Consider the following 15,675-nt stretch of genomic DNA (forward strand, 5'->3'; position numbering starts at 1 on the left):
GGAGCCAATGTATAAATAGCAGTTACACATTTTTAAATTCTCCTTTCATACAATTTAAAATAAAACAAATACACACTTCTCTCTTTCCACTCTACTTTATGGCCACAGGATATCAATTTTGAAGCCTATACTACCTGACAAACCTATATGAAGTTTGGAAGGAAAATAAGGCAATTAAGGCAATATAGTTTGCAATGTTGATAATTTTAGCATTCTTAATGCTCTAATGTAGAAAACAAATTCTCACTCATATTATTTTTTATTTGTTCTAATTAGTTATACATAACAGAATGCATTTTGAAACATCATACATAAATAAAGTATAACTTCTCTTTTTTCTGGTTGTACATGGTGGAGACTCACACCGGTCATGTAATCATATATATATGATTATATATATATGTGATACACACACACACACACACACCCACACACACACACACATAGGCTAATAATGTTCAATTCATTTTACTATCCTTCCTCCCCTCATGCCCCATTCCCTCCCTTCATTCCCCTCTGCCTAATCCAAGGTACCTCTCTTTTCCCTAGCCCTCCTCCCCCTTATTGTGAATTAACATTCACATATCAGAGAAAACATTCAGCCTTTGCTTTTTAAGGATCGACTCATTTCACTTTAACATCATATTCTACAACTCCATTCACTTACCTGAAAACACCATAATCTAATTCTTCTTTAAGGCTGAGTTATATTCCCTTGTGTATATATACACATTTTCTTTATCCATTCATCTGCTGAAGGGCTTCTAGGTTGGTTCCATAGTTTGATTATTGTGAATTGAGCTTCTGTAAGCATTGTTGTGACTGCCTCACTGTAGTATGCTAATTTTAAGTCCTTAGGGTATAAATGAAGGAGTGGGATAGCTGAGTCAAATGGTGGTTCTGTTCCAAGTATTATGAATAATCTCCATTCTGCTTTCCATAGTGGTTGAACCCATTTGCCTACAGAATGGGAGAAAATCTTTATCACATGCAATCAAATAGAGCATTAATCTCCAGAATATATGAAGAACTCAAAAAATCCAACACACACCAAAAAAATAATAATCTAATCAATAAATGGGCTAATCAACTGAACAGATACTTCATGGAAGAAGAAATATGTTTGATAAACAAATATTAAAAAAGTTCAACATCTCTAGTAATTAAAGAAAAGCAAGTAAAAACTACTCTAAGATTTCATTTCACTCCAGTCAGAATGGCAATTATCAAGAATAGAGATACTTTATATTAGGTAGAGGGGAGCGAAGGGAGGGGAAGGGGTATGGGAGAAGGAATGACAGTAGAGTGAAACAGACATTATTACCTTATGTACCTGTATGACTGCAAAACTGATGTGATCCTGCACTATGTATAATCAGAAAAATGAGAGCTTATACTACATTTATGTATGATCTATCTAAAGTTATAAATGCATTCTACTGTCATGTACAAATAATAATAACAAATAAAAAAATTAAAAAAGAACACAAGTAACAATAAATGCTGGTGAGCATGTGGGGAAAATTTACACTCATATTATTAAATCATTTCAAGACTCAATGCTATCAGTATCTTGTAGTCACATGAATTCAGAACAAATGGTGGGAACTGAATCTTCTTAACTTTTCATCAAGAGTCAATATTTATGTAACTATAGATTTAAGAACATAAGCATTCTGGTTTAATGTTGTGAGCGTGAATTGGTTCTTTTCCTTTTCCAACAGTCAGTATTTAAACATTCTTGTTCTTCAGCCAAAGCCTTTGCTTCTAATGTATACGTCCTTCTCTCTTCAGTCTTCATTTTCTTCCACCTGTCACCAAGGATCACACTTATGACTCTCTGTTATCTTTCCCTGGATACATCTGAGTATATTGAACTCTGTATTTTTTGGCAAAAAGCATGAAGGCATTTATTGGTCTCTTGCACTTATTAGAGGTGGCACTCACAGGTCCTGAGCTGTGTGTTTTGACAGCTTTAGCATACAAAGAATTGGAAGAGAGCTGTGATGATCCAAGTGAGCCACTGTCTTTACTGAATCCAGATCCTGCAAAGTTTTGACTACCAGGCCCTCCATAAGACAAAGATGCATGACACTGTTGAGCCATGGTACTTAACACATTAACTGCAGAAGAATACATAGGTGTGAAGTCATATATTTTAAATGTATCAAAAACAACTGAATCACCAAAATTAATGGCATCAATGTGTTCAGCAGATAGGCATACATCACCAATATGAATTTTACAACATGGAATACCATGCTATACCACAGTCAAGCTTGGATAAAATATCACCAATCTTTATTTTTAACATAGAAAGGGTGGTTCAGTATCGTGTTCCCTGCCCGCAGAGAAACACGACACCTGGTTGAAGTTTCAATGCTTTATTGCGCGCTGTCCTTCTGCTTCTATTGTTTCTTTTTCTTATCCTCCTTCCCAGCAGGGAAGTTACAGACCTTATATAGGTAAAACCACCAATCAAAGGAGAGCACACGAGGGAAAAGCGTGGACAGATACAGAGAGCCAAGCAGGGCATACCGAGATCATGCGTTGCGCATGAGACCAGAGAACCAGTCATAAAGACTTCCTTAAAATGATGTCAGATGTTTGTGCAAAAGTTAACTGCTCTGGCTCACTGCCAGGCACCATCTTAGCAACACCTAAGGCCAGGGGTCCCGGGTACCCCGACAGATCCCCCTTTTTTATTATAAAATTAAAGCTCGGGACCGTGCCTGTCTTAGGTTGAGTGGTCAGCATATGTCCTTACCCATCATCAGAGTCTGCAGAGCATGCTGCAGCTCCTGTCTTAGGTTGGTACATAGCCACCTCCTTCATTACCCATCTTTGACTACCGGTCCAGCATCGAGAGCCACACTTGTGGGGAGCTGCCGGCCTCTAGGGCGGTCATGGCCTAATGAAAGATAATCCGATCCCTGTTTTGGCTGGCTCGTAGACGCACAAACAGACGAGTGAGGAAAAGGATACCAATGAGGAGAAGCAGTCCCAAAGTGCCCAGACCTGCCCACTGTTTTACAAAATTGAAAGCAGAAGAAAACCATTTAGCCATCTCAGATACAGAAGCAATATGTACCCCAGTAGAATTAGCTTTGACAATTTCGGCTCTAAGTTGTGAGGTAAGATTATCAAATTGAGATGACCAAGTAGAAGTAAGGTAAAGTGACAAATTACTGGATAACTCAGCTGCAGTGTTGAAATTATCATATACAATAGGGGTAACACAAACAGCTCTTAAAGAGTAAACACATCCCAGTCCCAAAAGTTCTTGTAATATGTCCACTTGTTCTTGTAATAGGTCCACTCTTTGATTCACCAGGAGTAAGCCTGCCCTTAAATGTTCGTTTAAAGTCTCTTGAGTTTGTAAGGCAGTAGCTGTGTTTTCAGCTAAACGGTTGACTGCAGTCGCTGTCTGTATAGTAGTTGTCAATGCAGCAGCTGCAGTCACGGCAGCCGCCGCCGATGCAACAACGGCTGCAACCACAGCTGCCGCAATGCCAAATTGTCTTTTATTTCTTGATAGTAGCACTGTAATTCTGCATCTGTAACAGAGACTGGGATAGGTAGGAATGTAGGGATGCGCATTAAGACCGCGCGGGAGAAATTGGTAGCATTCCAACATTGAGAAAGGTAGCAACTAGATTGAGAGCAATCAAGGGTTGTGTTATTGGAAATATTGGTTAGTAGAAACATAAAAGGAGGGAACACACAGGCTGGAGTGGATGAGAATGTAATGTTTTTAGTACAGTTAGTATTAGTCTAAGCTCCAGCATTTTTTCCGCTCCACGTCGAAGAGTTCCATTCGCATTGTCTAAAAGATCCTCCTTTAAGAGCAAAAGGAGGTTATAAGTTAGTATATCCTGAAGTCGAGGTGAATAGCAACCAGCTATCAAAAGGATTAATGCGCTCCATGCCCAAGTTGGCGTCATGATCAGCAAAATTATCAGTGGTACACTGGGAAGTAAAATTTGGTGTGAAGAAAAATCCATGTTGAACTGGGGTCGCTCGCTTGGCATTTTGACAACCTGTCCAAATGGGAGGTGTGGAAAATTTTGGATTACATGGAGGAAAATTTCTGGGATTTTAAAACCCATTAGTGGGAAGAGGTAATTTGTAAGGTACAAATCCTGTGATCAAAGTAGCTTCCCCTTTCCAGTATGTCCTTGATATGGTTATTAAATTATTATTGACATACTGAAGACCAAGCGTAGCATAACCCTGGAGCGGAGCATAAGGGGATTCCATACTCTTATAAAAGAGACCCTGTACCTGCTTTTGGAGAACAATACAAGGGCTAGAGTTATTCAAAACATAAGGCTCCAGGGAGGGAGATAGCGGAAGAATTATATGGTTGAGTCTCTGGATCATAAAGTGTAGTGGGTAATCCTGTAGCCGCATTGGTGGTGAACAACGGAGGGAGTAGAGAGGAAGTATTAGTTAACGGTAAAGGATATGGCCAAGCTTTAACTATTACCCACAGGTTTTGGGTCTGGCTGTCCGCTTGTGTCTTTGCAGTTATGGGAAGGCTCACTATCGTGAGGAGGAGTAGTATCACTTCCATGTTGTATAGGTCTGGTCAGTCTTTCAGGAACCCAGATCGGAGTTTGTTGATCCTGTGGAAAAATACAAACAGACCCTCGGACCCAACGTAATACTGGATCTGGTCCTTTCCAGCAACCTGTCAATATGTCTTTCCACTAGGCCCATGTTTGAGGGACAGGGGAAGGGTTTCTATGGCGATCAGCCGCAGAGTGTCCATAATTGTCTATAGTCAAAAAATTTGAAATAAAAAGAACCAGATTAATTTTGTCCTTGGGAGATTTAAAGGAGGCTCCTATTCCCCCTTTTTGTTTATTAAGACAATTTTTTAAGGTGAGAATGTGTCCTCTCGACTATACCTTGTCCTTGTGGATTATAGGGAATACCAGTAATCAATTGAATATTAAATGTTTGTAGAAAGAGCCGGAAGCTTTTGGAGGTATAAGCAGGACCATTATCTGTTTTTATAACTTTAGGTATGCCCCAGCAAGCAAACGCTTGTAGGCAGTGTTGAATGGCATCTTTTACCTTTTCTCCAGAGTGAGCGGAAGCCATGATGACCCCTGAAGCAGTGTCTACTGACACATGTACATACTTTACAGTACCGAATTTAGGAATATGAGTTACATCCATTTGTTAAACATGATTAGGTAACAATCCCCTGGGATTGACTCCAAAAGATTGTACTGGGATCAAAGGAGCACAGTGTTGACAATTTTTTACTATTTGCCGAGTCACACATTTAGAGATAGAAAATTTTCTACTCAAGGTAGTGGAATTTACATGGAATTTCTCATGAAAGAGTTTTGCTTGTTCCTCTATGGAAAAAACAAAAACGGATTTGGTAGCCATATCCACCAAATCATTTGCTCTAGCCAAAGGTCCCGGTAAATTAGAATGAGCCCTAATATGTCCTATATGGAATGGATGTTTATGCTGCAGAATAAGGTTTTGCAGTGTAGTGAAATAGGAAGCCACGGTGGATAAAGAAGAAATACATGGCAGTTTCAAGAACACTTAAAGCATTAACAACATATGAACTATCAGATAGGAGATTAAACGGCTGATTATTTGTTATTTTAAAAGCCAACACCACAGTTGTGAGTTTAGTAACTTGTGTTGAATTGGATTGAACTATTATAGTATGAAGTTGATTATGAACAAGTGTAGCGCCTACTCCATTATTAGATCCATCAGTAAATATAGTTATACAATTTTTAATAGGTTGGGCACTAGTCACTTTTGGAAAAATTATGGGAGTAACTTTACAAAACTGAATCCAAGGATGTTGGGGATAATGGTTATCAAACTGAGCTGAGGTGGAACAATATAATACTGACCAATCATCATCATTATTGCTTAGCCATTTAATTTGCTGAGTGGAATAAGGGGTTATAATGATAGAAGGATGGATTCCAAAGACAGTAATGCAAGATTCTATTCCCTTAAATATTACTTGAGCAACAGCTTTGGGATATGATTGTAATATTTTAGCTGGTAGGAAGGTAGGAATAGGCATTAAGACTGCTCATGAGAACCTAGAAGCATTCCAACATTGAGAGAGAAGTTTGGAGAATAGCAGCTTGATAAATACCCTGCTTTAAAACTTGTATACTTGGAAAATATGAATATATTTAATATACAAGAAGTGACCATTTTACAATTACTTTGACACTTTAATCTTATTAAATTTAGTTTTTAAAGAAAAATTTAGACTCTGTAACATAGTACAATACTCTTAACAGTTGTTTAACCATAATTGTATAAACCCCAATTTTTAAGACTAATTGTTTTAAAGAACAAAACTTAATAGACACAAAGTTAAGAGTAAATTAGTGTTTCTAAGAAATCCTTGTTATTTTACCATGTCATTTTACCATATAGATTAAAATTTGGCTTATATCAGAACATTAGTATTTCACCTTAGGAAAAACCTTAAATAGCTTTAGTTGTTTTACACACATACAACCAACTTAGTTACACACAAACCTGTTGAAACTTGTCCTTTACTTACACACAGACTTTTTTAGCACTTATTTAGACCCTCATGTACTTTATTATATAACACTTTTTTATCCAGAAAGATTTTCTTCTTCACTAAATATAGTTGTATTTTTAGAACCTTTTATTTTTTCTTTTTTATGTGTTGACCCCCTTTTGTTCACATTCTGAAACAATTCTTATGAAATTTCTGAATTTAGATAAATTACACCATTTTAACAAGATAAAATACTTTGTTGTTTATAGTACTCTAACTGAAACACAGTTGAAACCTTTAGAACCTTTTGTATATAGAATTGTACTTGTTAAGACATAACTCTTAGTAACCTTGTTTTTAGTCAAGATATTAGACAAGTGTCTTGAACAGTATTTGTTGTCTCTTTTTTGTTGAAGAAAGGTCCTAGAAACAATTGATATTAGACATTGTTTAACATCAACATTCCATTAGTTTGACCACCTAGAGACTTGTATGTTATTTTTAAAGACATTTTACTTTTATTAGTTTACCCAATTTAAATTGAACCTTTTTATATCACGTGAATAAAAGTATTTGGATCCATTTTTAAATTTTAATTTTAGGAGCGCTCAGTTTTGATACAGACAAAACATGACATTAGACAGCACAACATAACACATAACACAAAATCAAAGGCCTTGTAACTTTATAGGTGAATCTCCATTGTAATGTAACAGATGTTCAAAAATAACTGTAGAGTTGGATAAAAATAAAACTGATCCAAAAAAAATCATGAGCTCAAAAATACAGCATTAAAAAAAAAAACAAAAAACAAAACAAGAATCCTGGAAAATGAGTAGTTCTGTGTAGCAGCCAGAAGCTTAAAACAGACACCTTTTTTTTTTTTTTTTTTTTTCTTATCTTCAGGTTACCCCCCTTTCCCGACCGCTGCAGTTTACATTCCAATGCAGACTTTAGCAAGGCCAGGGAGGGGGGAGGGAGGATCACCCAGGACTTTTTAACCCTTTTTCTTCCTGGTTGAGAAATCAGGTAAGGTTTGAATGTAGAAAATCACAAAACATTATTTTTTACTACTTTTGAGGAATGGAGCTGTTGAGATCTCTGTCTAGGGGGAGGACTGCTTTAAGGACACGGGTGTTCCCTCCCTAGGTGGCCATGGAGCTGCGTGGAAGGGATCAGGAAGGGGGCCTTTTTCTGTCTCTTGTGATAGTTTCTCTTGATTCAACAATCCCGCATTTAAAAACCAAGGGGCTTTATCTTCTACAGTTTTTAAAAACTTCCTAGCTGAGGAAACCTTTAAAGGTGCTCCATTAGCCTTTAATAAAGCCTTTAATAGGCCTTCCATGCGAACTCTAGACACCTCAGAACCCATGATTAATTTACTGTGATCACTTTTCGCATACCAGTTTCAGTTCACTGGACCACCTTCTGCTTGGCCCGGGTTGATTGATGGCCACCTTTTGCGCACCACTTTCACTTTAATATCTCCAATGTGGACCGCCTTTCACTTAGTCCAGGGTGTAGCCGCCTTTCGCATGCTACTTTTACTTTAATACTTTTAAGGTGGACTGCCTTTCGCTAGTCCACTCTGAGCTGCGTTTCGCTTAGCTCTGTCTCCGGACTGCCTTTCGCTAGTCCACTCCGAGCTGCGTTTCGCTTGGCTCTGTCTCCGGACTGCCTTTCGCTAGTCCTTACTTTCACTTTAATCGGACCACATTCCGCGTGTCCCCGGACCACCTTCCGTGTGTCCTGACTTTAATTGGACCGCATTCCGTGTGTCCCTGGACCACCTTTCGTGTGTCCTGACTTTAATTGGACCGCATTCCACGTGTCCTGATAGTTGCTTTACTGCGAACGTCAAGGCTGCCTTTATCACTCCTTTTTTATTATTTATAACATTAATCTCTAAAACTTACCTAGGTAGTTGCTGCTGGTTTGTTGTTTCCCGGGTCGGGTTTTGGCACCACTTATCGTGTTCCCTGCCCGCAGAGAAACACGACACCTGGTTGAAGTTTCAATGCTTTATTGCGTGCTGTCCTTCTGCTTCTATTGTTTCTTTTTCTTATCCTCCTTCCCAGCAGGGAAGTTACAGACCTTATATAGGTAAAACCACCAATCAAAGGAGAGCACACGAGGGAAAAGCGTGGACAGATACAGAGAGCCAAGCAGGGCATACCGAGATCATGCGTTGCGCATGAGACCAGAGAACCAGTCATAAAGACTTCCTTAAAATGATGTCAGATGTTTGTGCAAAAGTTAACTGCTCTGGCTCACTGCCAGGTGCCATCTTAGCCACACCTAGGGCCAGGGGTCCCGGGTACCCCAACAGTTCAGCTTACAGTTTATGGCAAGTAAGACACCTTCTACTGTACCAGGATCAAAAGTCAACTTCAGTATACAGACTTACCAAAAGGTACACTTTCTTCACGTGATAACAACTTTAGACCATCAGAACTTTAACCCTTTTAAGTGCCCATTTGGAGTTCCTTCTCATTATAACAACCTTACACTCTAGGAAAATCTTCAACATCTTGCCATTCCTTATTGCTTCCTTTATGAAAGCAGTCTTGTGCCTTTCAAAAAACAGTGCCAAACAATTGAAGGTCAGGAATTTAACCATCCCAAATCATCATCATCTGAGAGGAAGGACATGCAGAAAATGCCAGATTCTGACCCTCTATTTGCCCTTTCATGTCTTATTGGGGTTTCCTCCTTCCAGTGGTGGTGAGGGAAAGTTGGCTCACTCTCTGAAGAGGACTCTGGTGGACGGTATGCATGGGAATGTAAACTTTTTCTTTTAGCTAGGATGTGTATGGGGGATGATCTTTGTAGAATGAGCACTGCACTGAACTCAGGGAAATATTTGCTAATTCTGTTAGCCAATCCACCTCATTTTCATGGAAAGTATTTTCCAATATGGCAAGTAAGGATAAATTGAAAACTCCTCTTTTTTGATATTTCAATTGTCCCACAGTGAGCATGACCATATTATGAATTATGGATTATGCTATTGCTTTCTGAATGATGCAGACTTATGCCCTTTCTGAGAAACAGGAACTGTCTCAGAACATGTCAGGGCATGCTGAAATGGCTGTCCTGCTTGTCCTCTTGTTGACCTTTACTGCCCTTTCCCAACTCTCCACTGTCTATACTTTTCTATCTCATGATCACTGAACTGGTTTCTTACTCTGGGTTCTAGAATCTTTATTCTAATTGGTTGGACCCACCTAATATGGCACAGGTTCCTGAACTCAGATGCTACTCAGAAACTTAGGAACCTGTTGAGAATGAACTGTAGAATGAGACATCTGTGCATGTTTGTCTGTGTCTCCCATCCCCAAATCCAGAGCCTTCCCCAAACTCGCTCTGAATACTCATGTTTTTCTCCATTATGATTTTCACCCCTGCTTCTGAATCTACTGCCTTAGTTCCACTGTTCTGATTTTCATCAAACATGTCTACTGCAGGAAAGGACCTTATAAATTGGTTCTACTCAATATTTAAAATTAGTTCATTTGAAAAGAGTCTCATTGTCAAATCAAAGTGTGTCTGCTGTCTTTGTGATTCTATCATGCTTTGGTGCCTCTCCCAAACCCTTCCAACCTGTGACCCTGGAACCAAAGGAAAGATGCCTGGAAAGAGCAATCCACTGCATTCTATTCAATAAAATACAGATATTTGATTGTGTGTGTGTGTGTGTGTGTGTATGTGTGGGTATCAAAAATATGAAAGCAACTTTTATTTTCTCCAAATTAATCATGATGAGGAAAATGATTTCTATTGTTTGCAGATCTAAATCCTTTATGAGACTGTACACAATGACCTATAGTCTGTTAAAGGTAACAACAGAGAAGGACGTATTTGTTCTCTTTTTCAGGCAAAGTGAGACCTGAAACTAGTTTCTTTTTATTATGGCATTTATAGCTTTCCTTATAATACCATTAAGCATTTCTGTATAGTATATATTCAGATGCATTACTATCAACTACTTCAAATTCTAATCTTGTAGGTGTCCTGAATTTATAATAGTTTATAGGTTTAATACAGCTCAATATATGGTCTAACATGGATTAAATGAATAACCTGAATTGCAACTAGTTTATCCTCAATGGAGGAGAGTAAATAGAATTTTAAAGTTAAAAAAATACTATATTGGAACTCTGGCTAAAGTGAATGCCTAAATTTTACTTCATTAGAATATATGGCTAAATTAAATAACCCAAATCAAATCCCAACATCATGAATAGAAGTTCAAATTTATTCTACAAGATAGGAAAATTTTGAAAGAGTAGGTCAAATAACAATTCTTAAAATAGAAGAACAATCTTTCAAAGTCTCCCCTGATCAAACTAAAAAAAAAAAATTGTTTCCAATATTTGTACATATGTGTTCATCTTTGTCATTCCTGTAATTCCCTTGAGTCAGATATTTTTTGCTAATCTTTTGAACTTCACATGCCAGCATTCACAAAATGCTGAATGAATGAACATTATTAATTTAAAATTGCCAAAATTTTGAACTGTGAGTAATGTTTTCCCAAACACAGGTTTAGTTTTAGTTAGATAGCATCTCAGTACAACACTATAAAATATAACTATTGCTAAGTACTTCATTAGATTTTCAATTTTTGCCTGCCTGAGAATATGTTAAATAAAGTTAGAAACTTTGTAACAGTTTCCTGTAGAATTTTTAGTAACAGTTGTCCTCATATTTAACTTTCATAAATTAAAAACAACTTCAAAGTCTTTGCTATGCTTCCCATTGAGAAATGAAAACCAACTTCTCTCCCCTCAAGTCTAGGGTAGCCTTAGTAATGTGTTTAACTGGTAGAATTTTACATTCTAAGCTTCTGAGTACACATAATAAGAAGGATTACAACTTTCTCTGGCTTCTTAGAAACTTCTCTCTGATAGCTCTGATCCATCACATAAGAATTGAAACTATTCTGAGACCACTGTGCAGTAGACACCACGGTATACTCTAGTTCACAGTCCCAATGATTCTGACCTTCCAGTCATTCCCTTTAAGTGAACAGAATGTAATACACCCCTTTGGTTGCAGCAGATCAGCCTAATACCAGCTAAATACAAACTTACTTAGCTGATGTTATCAAGAGCAGAGCCCTGCCCCAAATCAAAAGATATAATAAAACAGTGGTTGACTTAAAAGCTGATAAGTTTTGCATATATTTGTGTAAGTGACTAAAGCATGCAGATCCCATTACATTGACACATTGTTGTAGCATGGATTGAATTTTATTATGATTAATATAAACTCTATTCTAATAATCAGTTTGTATTAATACCTTTACTCTTGGATTTTTGTTTGTTTCTCATTTCATTGTGTTTTGCTTTTCTTTTTGTTTAGTATCTGATTTCTCTCTTTTTTTATTGTAAACAAATGGGATACATGTTGTTTCTCTGTCTGTACATGGCATAAAGGCATACCATTTGTGTAATCATAAATTTACATAGGGTAATGTTGTTTGATTCATTCTGCCATTTTTCCCTTCCCCCCCACCCCTCCCACCCCTGCCCTCCCTCTATACAGTCCTTCCTTCCTCCATTCCTGCCCCCTTCCCAAAACCCAACTGCAACCCCAAAACTAACCCCTCCCACCCCCCATTATGTATCATCATCCACTTATTAGCGATATCATTCTTCCTTTGGTTTTTTGAGATTGGCTTATCTCACTTAGCATGATATTCTCCAGTTTCATCCATTTGCCTGCAAATGCCATAAATATATCATTCTTTATGGCTGAGTAATATTCCATTGTATATATATATACCACATTTTCTTTATCCATTCATCAATTGAAGGACATCTAGGTTGGTTCCACAATCTGGCTATTGTGAACTGAGCAGCTATGAACATTGATGTGGCTGTATCTCTGTAATATGCTGATTTTAAGTCTTTGGGTATAGGCCAAGAAGTGGTATAGCTGGGTCAAATGGTGGTTCCATTCCAAGTTTTCTAAGGAGTCTCCATACTGCTTTCCAGAGTGGCTGCACTAATTTGCAGCCCCACCGGCAATGTATGAGTGTACCTTTTTCCCCACATCCTCGCCAACACCTGTTGTTGCTTGTATTCTTGATAATCGCCATTCTAATTGGGGTGAGATGGAATCTTAGGGTGGTTTTGATTTGCATTTCTCTTATTACTAGAGATATTGAACATTTTTCCATGTTTGTTGATTGCTTGTATATCTTCTTCTGTGAAGTGTCTATTCATTTCCTTAGCCCATTTGTCAATTGGATTATTTGCATTCTTGGTGTAAAGTTTTTTGAGTTCTTTATAGATTCTGGAGATTAGTGCTGTATCTGAAGTATGATTGGCAAAGATTTTCTCCCACTCTGTAGGCTCTTTCTTCGCATTGCTCATAGTTTCCTTTGCTGAGAGAATACTTTTTAGGTTGAATCTATCCCAGTTATTAATTCCTGCTTTTATTTCTTGTGCTATGGGAGTCCTGTTAAGGAAGTCTGGTCCTAAGCCGACATGTTGAAGCTCTGGACCTACTTTTTCTTCTATAAGATGCAAGGTCTCTGGTCTGATTCCGAGGTCCTTAATCCATTTTGAGTTTAGTTTCGTGCATGGTGAGAGATATGGGTTTAGTTTCATTCTGTTGCATATGGATTTCCAATTCTCCCAGCACCATTTGTTGAAGAGGCTATCTTTTCTCCATTGCATATTTTTGGCCCCTTTGTCTAGTATGAGAAATTTGTATTTATTTGGGTTTGTGTCCGTGTCCTCTATTCTGTACCATTGATCCACCTTTCTATTTTGGTACCAATACCATGCCGTTTCTGTTATTATTGCTTTGTAGTAGAGTTGAAGATCTGGTATTGCGATACCGCCTGCTTCACTCTTTCTGCCAAGGATTGCTTTAGCTATTCTGGGTTTTTTACTCTTCCAGATGAATTTCATAATTTCTTGCTCTATTTCTGTAAGGTACGTCATTGGGATTTTAATTGGAATTGCATTGAATCTGTATAGCACTTTTGGTAGTATGGCCATTTTAACAATATTAATTCTTCCTATCCAAGAACATGGGAGATCTTTCCATCTTCTAAAGTTTTCTTTAATTTCTTTCTTTAGTGTTCTGTAGTTCTCATTGTAGAGGTCTGTCACCTCTTTTGTGAGATTGATTCCCAAATATTTTATTTTTTTCGAGGCTATTGTGAATGGGATAGTTTTCCTAATTTCTCTTTCTGAAGATTCATCGCTTATGTATAAAAAGGCCTTAGATTTATATGCATTGATCTTATATCCCGCTACTTTACTGAATTCACTTATGAGATCTAAAAGTTTTCTGGTGGAATTTTCTGGTTCCTCTAAGTATACAATCATATCATCAGCAAATAGGGATAATTTGAGTTCTTCTTTTCCTCTTCGTATCCCTTTAATTTCTTTGGTCTGTCTAATTGCTCTGGCTAGAGTTTCAAGGATGATATTGAAAAGAAGTGGTGAAAGAGGGCATCCCTGCCTTGTTCCAGTTATAAGGGGGAATGCTTTCAGTTTTTCACCATTGAGAATGATATTAGCCATGGGCTTAGCATAGATGGCCTTTACAATGTTAAGGAATGTTCCCACTATCCCTGTTTTTTCTAGTGTTTTGAGCATGAAGGGGTGCTGAATTTTATCAAATGCTTTTTCTGCATCTATTGAAATAATCATGTGATTCCTGACTTTAAGTCTATTGATATGGTGAAATACATTTATTGATTTCCTGATGTTGAACCAACCTTGCATCCCTGAGATGAAACCCACTTGATCATGGTGCACTATCTTTTTAATGTGTTTTTGTATTCGATTTGCTAAAATTTTGTTGAGAATTTTTGTGTCAATGTTCATTAAGGATATTGGTCTGAAATTTTCTTTCCTCGATGTGTCTCTGTCTGGTTTAGAAATCAGGGTAATATTGGCTTCATAGAATGAGTTTGGGAGAGTTCCCTCCTCTTCTATTTTCTGGAATACTTTGAGAAGTATTGGAATGAGCTCTTCTTTAAAGGTTTTGTAGAACTCGGCTGAGAACCCATCTGGTCCTGGACTTTTCTTTGTTGGTAGGCTTTTGATGACTTCTTCTATTTCATTACTTGAAATTGGTCAATTTAAATTGTGTACGTCCTCCTCATTTAGTTTAGGCAATTCATAGGTCTCTAGAAACTTGTTGATATCTTCGAAATTTTCTATTTTCTTGGAGTATAGATTTTCAAAATAGCTTCTAATTATGTTTTGTATTTCAGTCGTGTCTGTTGTGATATTTCCTTGTTCATTCCGAATTTTGATGATTTGGGTTTTCTCTCATCTTCTCTTGGTTAGTGTGGCTAAAGGTTTATCAATTTTGTTTATTTTTTCGAAGAACCAACTATTTATTTTGTCAATTTTTTGTATTGTTTCTTTTGTTTCAATTTTGTTGATTTCAGCTCTGAGTTTAACTATTTCCTGTCTTCTACTACTTTTGGTGTTGGTCTGTTCTTCTTTTTCTAGGGCTTTGAGCTGTAGTGTTAGGTTGTTTATTTGTTGAGTTTTGCTTCTTTTATTGAATGCGCTCCATGAAATAAATTTTCCTCTAAGTACTGCTTTCATAGTGTCCCAGAGATTTTGATATGATGTTTCTTTGTTCTCATTTACCCCTAAGAATTTTTTAATTTCCTTCCTAATATCTTCTGTTATCCATTCCTCATATAATAGCATATTGTTTAATCTCCAGGTATTGGAGTATTTTCTGTTTTTTACTCTTTCATTTATTTCTAGTTTCAATCCATTATGATCTGATGAAATACAAGGAAGTGTCTCTATCTTCTTGTATTTGCTAACATTAGCTTTGTGGCATAATATATGGTCTATTTTAGAGAAGGATCCATGTGCTGCTGAGAAGAGAGTGTATTCACTCTTCGTTGGTTGGTATATTCTATAAATGTCTGTTAAGTCTAAATTATTGATTGTGTTATTGAGATGTATGGTTTCTTTGTTCAATTTTTGTTTGGAAGATCTGTCCAGTGGTGAGAGAGGTGTGTTAAAATCACCTAGTATTATTGTATTGTGGTCTATTTGGTTTCTGAGATTGAGAAGGATTTGTTTGACATATATGGGTGAGTCACTGTTTGGGGCATAGATATTTATGATTGTTATGTCTTGCTG

General features: G+C 37.3%; 1 pseudogene; it reads right to left on the minus strand.

The window, feature by feature from the left end:
* Window positions 1-1,681: 1,681 nt before the first annotated feature.
* On the minus strand, window positions 1,682-9,519 carry LOC124967942 (HMG box-containing protein 1-like; annotated as a pseudogene).
* Between the last annotated feature and the right edge of the window lie 6,156 nt (window positions 9,520-15,675).

This window comes from Sciurus carolinensis, chromosome 17 (assembly GCF_902686445.1).
Source record: "Sciurus carolinensis chromosome 17, mSciCar1.2, whole genome shotgun sequence".
Taxonomy (NCBI): Eukaryota; Metazoa; Chordata; class Mammalia; order Rodentia; family Sciuridae; genus Sciurus; species Sciurus carolinensis.